The following is an 11,422-nucleotide window of genomic DNA, read 5'->3' as shown; positions in this document are numbered from 1 at the left end:
ACGAGGAAGGGGGTGGATTTATGGTGGGGTCCCGAGCAGCAGAGGGCGTTTGAGACCCTCAGACAACGACTATGCAAGGCTCCGGTCTTGACTCTTCCAGAGGGAGTTGAGGATTTTGTGGTGTTCTGTGATGCATCCATCATGGGACTGGGAGCGGTCCTAATGCAAAGAGGACGGGTGATAGCCTACACATCGTGACAGTTGAAGCCGCATGAGATGAGATACCCTACTCATGATCTGGAGTTAGGAGCAGTGGTATTCGATCTCAAGATTTGGAGACATTACCTCTATGGGGTCCGTTGTACCATATACACGGACCACAAGAACCTGAGACACATCATGGATTAGCCGAACCTGAACATGAGACAGCATAGATGGTTGGATGTAGTCAAAGACTACGACTGTGAGATCCTTTACCACCCAGGTAAAGCGAACGTGGTTGCGGACGCTCTGAGCCGCAAGTTAGCTGGATCTTCTACTCCAGTGACGTGCATGAGGATTTCAGTGGAATCTCCACTTGTGGGCTTGATCAGGGAAGCCCAGGCTGAGGGTATGCATCAGGAGAACTGGAAGCTTGAGAGGATTAGGGGTGAGAACACCTTGTTTGTGCAGGATAGTCGGGGATTATTGACCCGTTGCGGTCGGGTCTGGGTTCACAAGTCCCGCTTCACTATTCACCCGGGGGACCACCAAGATGTACCGGGATTTGCGATTGAGTTACCGGTGGCCGTGCATGAAGTGAGAAATCGCTTGGTACGTGGAGAGGTGACTAACCTGCATGATGGTCAAGGCCGAGCACCAGAGGCCGCATGACAAGCTGCAGCCTCTAGAGGTTCCCATGTGGAAGTGGGAACATATCACGATGGATTTTATTACCAAACTGCCGAGGACGGCGAAGGGCTTCGACGTCATTTGGGTCATTGTGAATCGATTGACCAAGAGCACCCACTTTCTAGAGACACGGGAGAGTTCATCGGCCGAGAAGCTGGCCGATGTGTATATACGCGAGATTGTCGCTCGCCATGGGGTTCCGATCTCTATCGTTTCAGACCGTGATGTTTGGTTCACCTCCCGTTTCTGGTAGAAGTTCCACGAGGAACTGGGCACACGACTACACTTCAGCATAGCCTATCATCCGCAGATGGACGGTCAAAGTGAGCGGACCATACAGACTCTCGAGGATATGCTGAGAGCATGCGTTATTGATTTCGAAGGGTGTTAGGACTCCTACCTACCCTTTGCAGAGTTCTCCTATAACAACAGATTTCACTCCAGCATTGGTGCCCCACCTTATGAGCTGTTGCGTGGACGGATATACCGTACCCCAGTCTGCTGGGGCGAGGTTGGTCACAGGGTGATGGGTCGGACCGAGGTAGTTCTGCAGACTACCGAGAGGATTCAGCAGATCAGACAGCGGTTGCAAACCGCACAGAGTCGGAAAAAGAGTTACGCCGACCGGCGCCGATCTGAGTTAGAGTTTCAGGTCGGTGACATGGTACTCCTGAAGGTCTCACCCTGGAAGGGTGTGATTCGCTTCAGGAAGAGGGGAAAATTGGGTCCCCGATATATCGGACCATTCAGGATCACTGCTAGGGTCGGCAAGGTGGCGTATAGATTAGATCTCCCTGAGGAGCTTAGTCAGATCCACAACACTTTCCATGTTTCACAGTTGCAGAAGTGCATTCTGGACGAGGAGGCAGTAGTGTCATTAGATGATATTCAGGTCGATGAGCGCCTGAATTACGTGGAGAGGCCGGTGGCTGGTCTTGAGAGGAAGGTGAAGGTTCTACGGAACAAGGAAGTACCTTTGGTAAAGGTACAGTGGGAGCATAGGAGGGGATCCGAGTGGACGTGGGAGCCAGAGTCAGAGATCCGAGAGCACTATCCAGGATTGTTCGCCGCAGCAGACTTCGAGGACGAAGTCTAGTTCAAGTGGGGGAGAATTATAACACCCAGACTCCCAGGTACAAGTTCTAAAGCATTATATACATATTTATGGACCTACTCGATGAGTTGGTTGCCCCCAACTCGTCGTGTAGAGGCGAGTTAGCCCGCGTGGATTATTGGATCTACTCGACGAGTCGAAGGACCCGGACTCGACGAGTAGGAACTGGGAGATGAAACCCTAATTTGTAGGGTTTGCACCCTATTTAAAGGACCTTAAGTCCTTTCCTCCAGTCCCTTATCACCCCTTGACGGCCAAAAGAAACCCTAATCGTTATTAACCTTGTTCTTGAGTGATTGTGAGGCTTAAAGAGTGATTTTGGTGCATTTTGTGAAGAAGGTGTGAAGTATAAGAAGCTTGGAGCAAAGAGAAGCTTGTGGATCTGACACTACTTCATCTTGGCATCATTTTGAAGGTAACAAGTCGTTAACTTGGCTTATCTTTAGTTAGATCTCTTCATGTTTGGGTTTTGGACTTGGAGCTGCGTTTGGTGGAGTTTGACTTTGTCACTTCGAGCTACTTGTGAGGTGAGTTCTCCTCACTATATCAACAGGGTCTAAGGCACCAATGCCGACCCTTTTCGGATTTGTATTCGGGTTATTACATGATATGCCTATTGATTTACATCCTGGTAGTTAGGATGGTGATATGCTTAGTGACCTGGTTAGGTCGGTATCCTGGTATATAGGATGATGCTACGTTAGTGACCGGTTAGGTCTGTATCCTGGTTATAGGGTGTTGCTATGATTGGTGATCTGTTAGATCGGTTTGATTGTTATATATGCTAGCGTATGATATTTATGTGCACGTGTTTGTTTGATTGGGGGTGGGTTGAGGCTGTCCTGCTTTGTGCTGAAGACCAACATACCCAGGGTGGTCCGGATAGACTGATGGCCCTGCAAGGCAGTTCAGCAGGCCAAAGGCCCGACGAGCGGTCCGGATAGGCTGTAGGCCCTGCGAGGCAGTCCAGATGTGCTGAAGGCTCGGAGAGCGGTCCAGATAGGCTGAAGGCTTCCGAGGCAGTCCAGTCAAGATGAAGGCTCATTATGCATGTTGTTTGCTTATATGTTATTGATATGTTTTATGGCGTTGGTATTTTGAGGGTAACTCACTAAGCCTTCGAGCTTATATTTATCGATTATTGTTTCAAGTACTTCTGATGATCGCGGGAAGGCGAAGGCGTGATCATGCACCTCCTTATGTTTTTACGATTTGATTCTATTAAACTCCGACATTAAACCATTTTGAAAACATGTTTGTAATAATTATTGGATTTTGAACTATTTTAAAAAGTTTAAATTTGGCATCATTTTTATGGATGTTACAAGAGGGTAAGCCACATCCAAAGAGAACTTTTCACCCTAACATGTTGGAGTGCACAATGAAAAACAACACATGGAAGAGACTCTACATCTTCTTGAGTCCTAAAATGGCTGCAACACTTGAAAAACCCATTTATACATTTTATCGAACACCTGGCGGGCATAAAAGAAGTGTTTGATTTGCACCAATGAAGCTAGAGAATTTAAACCATGTATAATCTTAACGCTTGATGATTAAGAAGGTAGGAATTTCAAGTTTAAGAGAAGACGATTATGAATTTTTATTTTTATTTTTTATATACTAAAAAATATAAGCTGAGAAGCAAAATCATGTCCAGGAAGAAGTTGACCGATTTCCGCTAATATTCTCTATTTTCAATAAGATATCAGAAATGAAAATTGATTCTTGATATATTAAAATCAACTTTGTTTGAATTCAATGCATGACCATACTTGTAGACAAGTGTTAAATTCTTGGTTTTTGAATATTGCTATGTTAAAATCGATTCTTGGTGTTTGAATCTTGTAGATAAGTGTTGAATGATTATCAACTGCCATTTGTTACTTATTTGTGCTTGAGTTGTAAAACCCTAAACAAGTGTTGCTAAGATTACTGCATAATATTTATGCATTTTTTAGATTTTTTGTCCAACTTTGAACCATCATAAAATCTTCATATTGTAACATCCTGTTTCCTGCAATTTCTGAGCCATGGACCGGAAGTCGATTGTGTAAGGTTTTAGGCCTTAAGGAGGAAAAGTTTAGTCCTTATGGAAGGAGGTAATGATAGTTAAGAGATTTTACCCTTGAATTGTGTTCTGGCCCGAAGGGTAGAAAGGGAAAAGTCATAGGCGCCCATCCTTGCATGAAATATGGATTTTTGTTCGAAAAGTTTTTAGTCCAAGATATTTAGATAATATTGTAGAGATCTTCAACACCTTTCCGTGGATATAAAGTACGTCAAAAAGGGATTTGGAACGAAGAAGTTATGACCGTTTGAAGTTAGGACAATTTTTGGGTTAGCCGCGTACGCAGGGCGTACTAGGTCATCCCTAGTATGATATGCATACCAGGAGTACGCAGGGTGTACGCGATCACTCCCCAAACCCTTTTCATGGTTTGCGCCCTATTTAAGCTCCTCAACTTCCCCAAACCCATTCCATTCTCAGCCTCCACCTCTCCAACACCCTCACTTGAAACCCTAACCCTAAATTGAGTCTTGTGATAAAAAAGAAGCTGTTTTTAAGTGCTTTGGGGTGTTCTTGGTGCACCTTGGAGAAGAAGGAACTAATTGACGAAGCATTGGTTGATTTGGAGCTTGTAGATCCAGACCTTGTTCACCTTGATCTTTCTTCTAGAGGTATAAAGCTTGAATCTTGATGATGAAATTATTAGATCTAGCTAGTTTTGGGTGTTATGAGCTTTTAGTCACTTTAAGTGCATAAAGTTTAGATCTTGAAATTTTGTGACCTTGTTATGGATAAAGTTGGAAACTTTATCCATCTAAACATCATTTTAATTCAGATATGAAGGTTAGAGACTTGGAGTTAATGAATTAAGTTGAAAAAGATCCACTTTTGGGTCCCTTTGAGACTTAAATACTAGATCTTGTTTGTTGGGACCATTCTAATGGATAAAGATGGAAACCTTATCTATTATGGAGCTATTATGAACCATAAAAATGTGATCTTGGCCCTTCTATCCCTTCCATGCAAGAGTTGTGATGTCTTATTGGGTTAAGAACTTAGGGACTTGGACATGAAGCACTTTATAGCATTGCAAAGTCATAAAGTTGGAAACTTTATAACTTAGGACATCATTTTGGGCTTGGATCTGAGTTTTGGACGTAAGGGTTAATGGAATAAGCTCCTAATGGGGTTTTGGGGGTAGGCTGCGTACGTTGGGTGTACCTGGTGGTATGCTGCGCATACACGATCAACGTCCTGTTTTTGGTCAACATCAGAGTATGCTGGCGTACTCTCTTGGTACGTAGGGTGTACTCTGATGGGAAGGGATTTTGACTTTTGTTGACTCCGTTGACCATTGAATTTTTGACCAATGTCAAACTTGAGGATTTTGGACTATTGATTAAGATGTTAACTGGTTCTGGTGTTAGTGGATTCGCGGGAGCAAGCAGTGCAGAAGGGAGCATATCGCAGTTTTTTAATGTTCTTTAATTCAGGTGAGTTTTCCTCACTGTACTTACGGGTTGAAGACACCAAGGCCAACCCATTGTGTAACACTGTTGGATTAGTGTCTAAGTCCATAACTATATTTGGTATGTACTTGACCCGGTTGTGCATGGTCCTTTTGGGTTGCCTTCACCAAAGCAACTTGACTGGAGGAATAATATAGAAAGAGGTGATTGTGGTTTATTAATATATTATAAAACTAATATATTAAAAGAGAAATCATATTTGTTTAACTAACATTGGTCAATAATTAATTAAGAATTAGTTTTGTGATCAAAAGAAGTTAATTGAACTTAAGGGGCTGAACTGTAATTATGTGATAGTTACAAAGTTGGGTAGGAAACCCTAATAGATAGGGTGGACGAATTCTAGGGATAAAGCCTTAAGAATTCGTCCATGATAGGGATTCTAGAATTATCCTTGGGCTGCTTGGTGGCTAAGTAATCAGATAAGGATAACCATTGAAACCCTAATTCCTACACCTATATAAAGGACCCTTGGGCATGGGAATTTTGGCCACTTGAACCCTAGAAGTCCTAGAGCTGAAATTCTCCTCTCCCCTCTCTCTCTCTTGTTTCCTCCAATTGCTATTGGTGTTTGTGATTCATTAGAGGCATAACACTTGAGGTGCTAAAGTTCTCAAGGCTTCAAGATCTTCAATCAACAACAAGGTAAACATCTAGATCTGCTTTGTTATATTAATTTCGATTATATACACTAGATCTAGGGTTAGAAAGTCTTGGATGAATTGCATGTACAATAGAGAAACCTAGATCCAAGCATTAGGGTTTGCATAAGCACATAGGATGTTCTTTTGGCTCAAACTCATCAGTGGTATCAGAGCTTTGTTTGGTTTCTATTGTATTGATGCCTTGTATGTTCATCTTGCTGACAAAAAACAGTTTTTTGGCCCTCTGCTCGACCTGACTCGGCGAGTCACTAGCTGCACTTGGCGAGTCGGCCAAACTCGGCGAGTCGGCCAAACTCGGCGAGTCGGCCAAACTCGGCGAGTCCAGTTAGTGACTCGGTGAGTCGGAGCGTCAAACAGAGGGATTTTCGGGATTTCTTGCTGTTTTGCTTAAGGATAATTGCCTAAATCGTTTTTGATTAATAAAATCCGAATTTTATTACTGTTTTATGATTATCCTTACAAAATCAAAAGATAATTATCAATTGTTTGAATAATAAATTCCTTATTTGATAATATTTGATTATTTGAATTAATTGTTGAATTATCTTGTAATTAAAATTGATTAGGTCAAATTTAGATAATCATTAAATTAATTGTTTAATTTAAATTATTTGCTATTTGATCCTTTGTGTTTTGAAAAGTTCAAAACTTGTCCTCAAGTTTTGAAATTTAAATTTTATGATTAAAAGTTTAATTTGAACTATTTAAATTTCAAACCCTAGCATTTCACAAGTTTAAAATTCACCTTATACTATTAAAATATTACAAGGTTAATATATATATATATATATATATATATATATATATAACTTAAATGCTAGTCTTACTGTTAGTAGGCGTCATTCACGAAGCCGATCTAAAAGGGGGGTATAAAGTTTTGGCCTATAAAATGGCCGTTTATGTTGGATTAATGTCTAAGTCCATAACTATATTTGGTATGTACTTGACCCGACTCGGCATGGTCCATTTGGGTTGCACTTCACCGGCACAATTTATATGGATAGTCTTTTGAGAATAGTATATTTATGATTTATATTAATATATTATAAGTTCTAATATATTAATATGGAATCATATTATTTAATTAGTATTGATCAAGAATTAATTTAGAATTAATTAAGTGATCAAAAAGAACTAATTAAATATGGACTCTTATATATATGGAATGGACCAAGTTCATTTAGGTTGGGCTAAGCTTTCATGGATGGTCCATGGAGCTTTTAACCCATGGATCCTATGTAAATGAAAGGTCATGGGTATTAGGGTTTACATGGATATAACCCTAATCCTCCATAATATATAAAGGGGTCCTTGGCTCACAAAATTGGCACAAGTGTGTGAAAATAAGAGTGGGCCGATTTTAGTGTGCATACATATTCTCTCAAGTTCTTCCAAGGTGTTTTGGTGATTTGTGATTCCATTTGAGGCTTCCACACTATTGGGGCTAAGCTCTTAAAGCTTGAAGACATCAAGCTACATCAAAAGGTATGTCATCTAACTAGAACTTTGTAGTATAGGTGCTTCATAATATGTTAGTTAGGATGAAACCTTGGAATAGTTAATATTTGCATGTATGATAGAGAAAACATAGATCCAAGGTTTATAGGGTTGCATGTACACCATAGGAGTGTTAGAATGCTCAAAAACCCAACAGTGGTATCAGAGCCATGAGTTGTTTTCTGTTATATTGATGCAAATGTTTTATTTTCAAGTTGAAAAAAAAGGAAAAAAAACATGACGTTTGTCAAATTTTAAGATAATTACTTGTTTTTGTGAAAAACTAATTATTTGTAAAATTTGAATCATTTGCTATATGAGTTGAATTAGGTCAAATTTAGTAAAAGATAAAATGATATGATTATTTTATTAGTTTTAAAAGTTTGATCTAAAGAGTTTTTTGAAACCTCCATAAGTTATGGATATGAAAAGGTTTTTAAAAAATTGATTCAAAGTTTTTTATGGAGTTACAAAACTTGGTCTTAATGTTTTAAAGAATTCCATAACTTGTTCTTAAGTTATGGAACATGAAAAGTTTCATCATAAAACAAGTATTTAACTCCATAAGTTATGGAATCCAAAAGTTTTCAAGAGTTACAAAACTTGCCCTCAAGTTTTGGAATTTGGAAAAAGTTTTTTTATGATAAAAAAAAGAATTGAATTCTAAAACTCTTGGGTTCATAACTTAAACAATTAATTAAATGGTTTTAATTTTGAATTTAATAATTGGAATTATGATGTTTTTATTGAATAATTCAATTAACTCTTATGGACTTTATTAATAGATAATTAAAGTGTTTAATTAAAAGAAAATTAATAATTCCATAATGACATGGTTTAAATTTAATTAAATTAAGAGTATAGTTTAATTAATAGATTAAACCACCAGGTATTTTAAATGTCTAAAATACACCCTTATACTATTATAATATTAAAAGTTTAATATATTATATGTATAAGAGCAAGTCGTCTTACCATTAGTAGGCCTCATTCACGAAGCCGGTCTATAAGGGGGGTATAAGGTTACTGCCTATAAAATGGCAGTTTAATGGGTGTCCACTCTCACCCACCGCTTCCTTGACTGGTGGAGGGTCGTTAGCCGAACAGGTAGGACAAGGACTATAATTATCCCTTCATTATAAGTATAATGATAAATACTAAGTAACTAAACACTTATAAATTCCCAATCTTAGTTACTTAGGAAAATGTAAATAAGGTGCTAATCCATGAAATTACACTTTGCACTTTGTTTAAGCTGTTAGTGGAGCGTGTGTGGTTAACCGGCACACTAACCTGGACTTAACAAGGTAGGCAAAGGGTAACTTAATGTTTATCATAGTATCGGTGGAGCGTGTGTGGTTAACCGACACATCGATTGAGGGGTAAATATTAAGGGTACCAAGTATATTTGCATGGTTATTCACACCTTGTTTTGTGATCCTCGGCATCCCAGTCACAAAACCTGAAGGGCACACTCGAGAGTGAAACATGCCTTTGAAAAGTTCAATGAATCTCAAAAGAATCTAGGAGTTTCAAAACCAATTAAAACCTAATAATACATTTCGTTTATCTTGGTGGAAATTGGTGAATCGTCATTCACCTACCTTCAAATATTTTATAGCTTGGATTACGACATCCCTCTTCCAAGTTATAAAATAGTTTGCTGGGTCCTAGCCTTAATATTTCATATTGGGTGTTATATTAAGGACTTTAGATCAACTATCTTGAATATCTCCCAAAAATATGTCTGGTTCAGACATCTATGATCCTCCCAAATCTCTTGGAACTTCACTTCCTCCACCTCCTCCACCTCCTCCAACTATTCTCCCTAACCCACAAGTTCAAGGTCACTCAAGCCCTATTGGCAAGCAAGGTCTATGTGTGATCGCATCTTGGAGATGAAGTCACATATTGACTAGCCGAGAGAGTTGGGTGTCAAACTCTTGAGAAAGTTGGTGGTTCAATCACTTTCTAAGTCACATAGTGAATTCCTTTGGGACTACTATGAAACAGACTATGACATGACCCTTAATGATCTTATCTATTTGCTTGGTGCTGCTGAATCAACAATAATTTGGAGCACTGGGAGAGCAAATTTGATTAGTAGATCAACTTCCCAAACTACCATGGACATTGACAATGGTAACGGATATCTAGAAAAGCCTTCTCTTCCCAAGTAAAGGGATTGACCATAGTCAACTAGGTTGACCAAATGGTAAAGAGAAAGGCTAAGTCTGCGATAGTCCCATGTACCATTCCCAAAGAGTCCCTATGTTTCTCTTGCCAAAGGAAGGGGCATTGATTGCGAAGCGGCCTATTTACCTGAAAGATCATAAGGTTGATCAAGTCAAGAAGATTGACTCTACTTCAGGTAAAGTCCACTATCTAACTCTGTTAAGTTTCTATTCTGAGATTCTTATTACATGATGTGATTGGGTCACATGTTGATGTTTTAAGAATCAAAGAAAAGTGAAGAAACTTAAAGGAAGTATATGCCGATTCTGATCGCGAAGATGGATCTCGATCGCATGGTTCTGTGATCAGAATTTTGAGCTGTTGCTTAGGAGTTATGATATATTGCTTAGGAATAGATAACAACAAAGTTTTTCATGTGCTTTTGCACTGTAAGGATAATTTTTCCGCAAAGTTCTTAAAATAAAAGGAAAAAAATTGATTTTATTTATTTTAAAATATCCTTACAATGGCATTTGTGAAAAGGAAAAAAAAAATTGTTGCTTATATGATTCCATTAATAGCAAGAGTGGAAATATGAATTTGATTCTTTCATTTGTGGTAGTGTCTAAATTTTCCAAATAAGGAAAGATTCTCATCACCCAAGTTTCAGTTGGATAGAAACTTAGAATCATGCAAGTTGTATAGTATGATGAATGAGAACTTTCAAGCATTGGAAAATTAAGACTAATTACTTGTTCACATGGATGTGTGAGTCAAGTAAAGGACTAAGGGATTGAGTACACATTCTTGTGCACTGATCAAGCCCACCACAAATGTAACTTGAGTGACATATCTTAAAGAAGGTTTATTAACACTAGTGAAATGTAAGAGTAAAAGGTTTTCTACTCGTGTACATTTGAATTTGGTAAGTTGTGATGTTTTGGATAAAACAGAGACCAACTTAGGCCAATTGTGTTAAGTCTTTGTCTTGATTAGAATCCACACTATCTCTTGAATATTTGGCAAGAAAGTCTTATAGGTCAAGGAGACAGTGGGAGTCTAAAAGATCCTGAAAGGGTTTCAAGAAGTAATCAAGAATAAAACCTGTATTTCATCACTAGCACACAACTAGAGGTTTATAACCTATCGTGTTGACATTTCTGTGCTCATTCCAGTTAAGTTGGCTATACATTTGAGTTCTACATGTTCTCAATTGTTTGCATAGCTACTTGGAAGCAATGGCAGGCCCTTGAGCTGCCAGGTGGCAAGAAGTTAAGATTGCACAAGTTCAATCCATATGAGTTAGGATTTGTCACTAACCTAGTCTTGTGATTATGGTTTGACAAATTCACATGGATAAGAACACATACACCATAAAATCTAAGTGTCATAAGGTTTCTCTCTGATTCATGAAAATGATGGTGAGGAAATTCTTTCACTAAGTAGATTTTAAGTAGATAGCAATTGTGATATTTACAGTTCTCAAAGTCGTTAGTGGAGCGTGCGTGGTTAACCGGCACAGTAACATTGACTTATAAGAAATGGCAAAAGGTCTAAACAATTGAGACTATGATTACGACATCCCTTTTCATAGTTCTGA

The sequence above is a fragment of the Lactuca virosa genome, chromosome 9 (genome assembly GCF_052849685.1).
Source record: "Lactuca virosa cultivar CGN04683 chromosome 9, Lactuca_virosa_CGN04683_v6, whole genome shotgun sequence".
NCBI classification, from domain to species: domain Eukaryota; kingdom Viridiplantae; phylum Streptophyta; class Magnoliopsida; order Asterales; family Asteraceae; genus Lactuca; species Lactuca virosa.
This window is presented reverse-complemented; position numbering follows the sequence as displayed.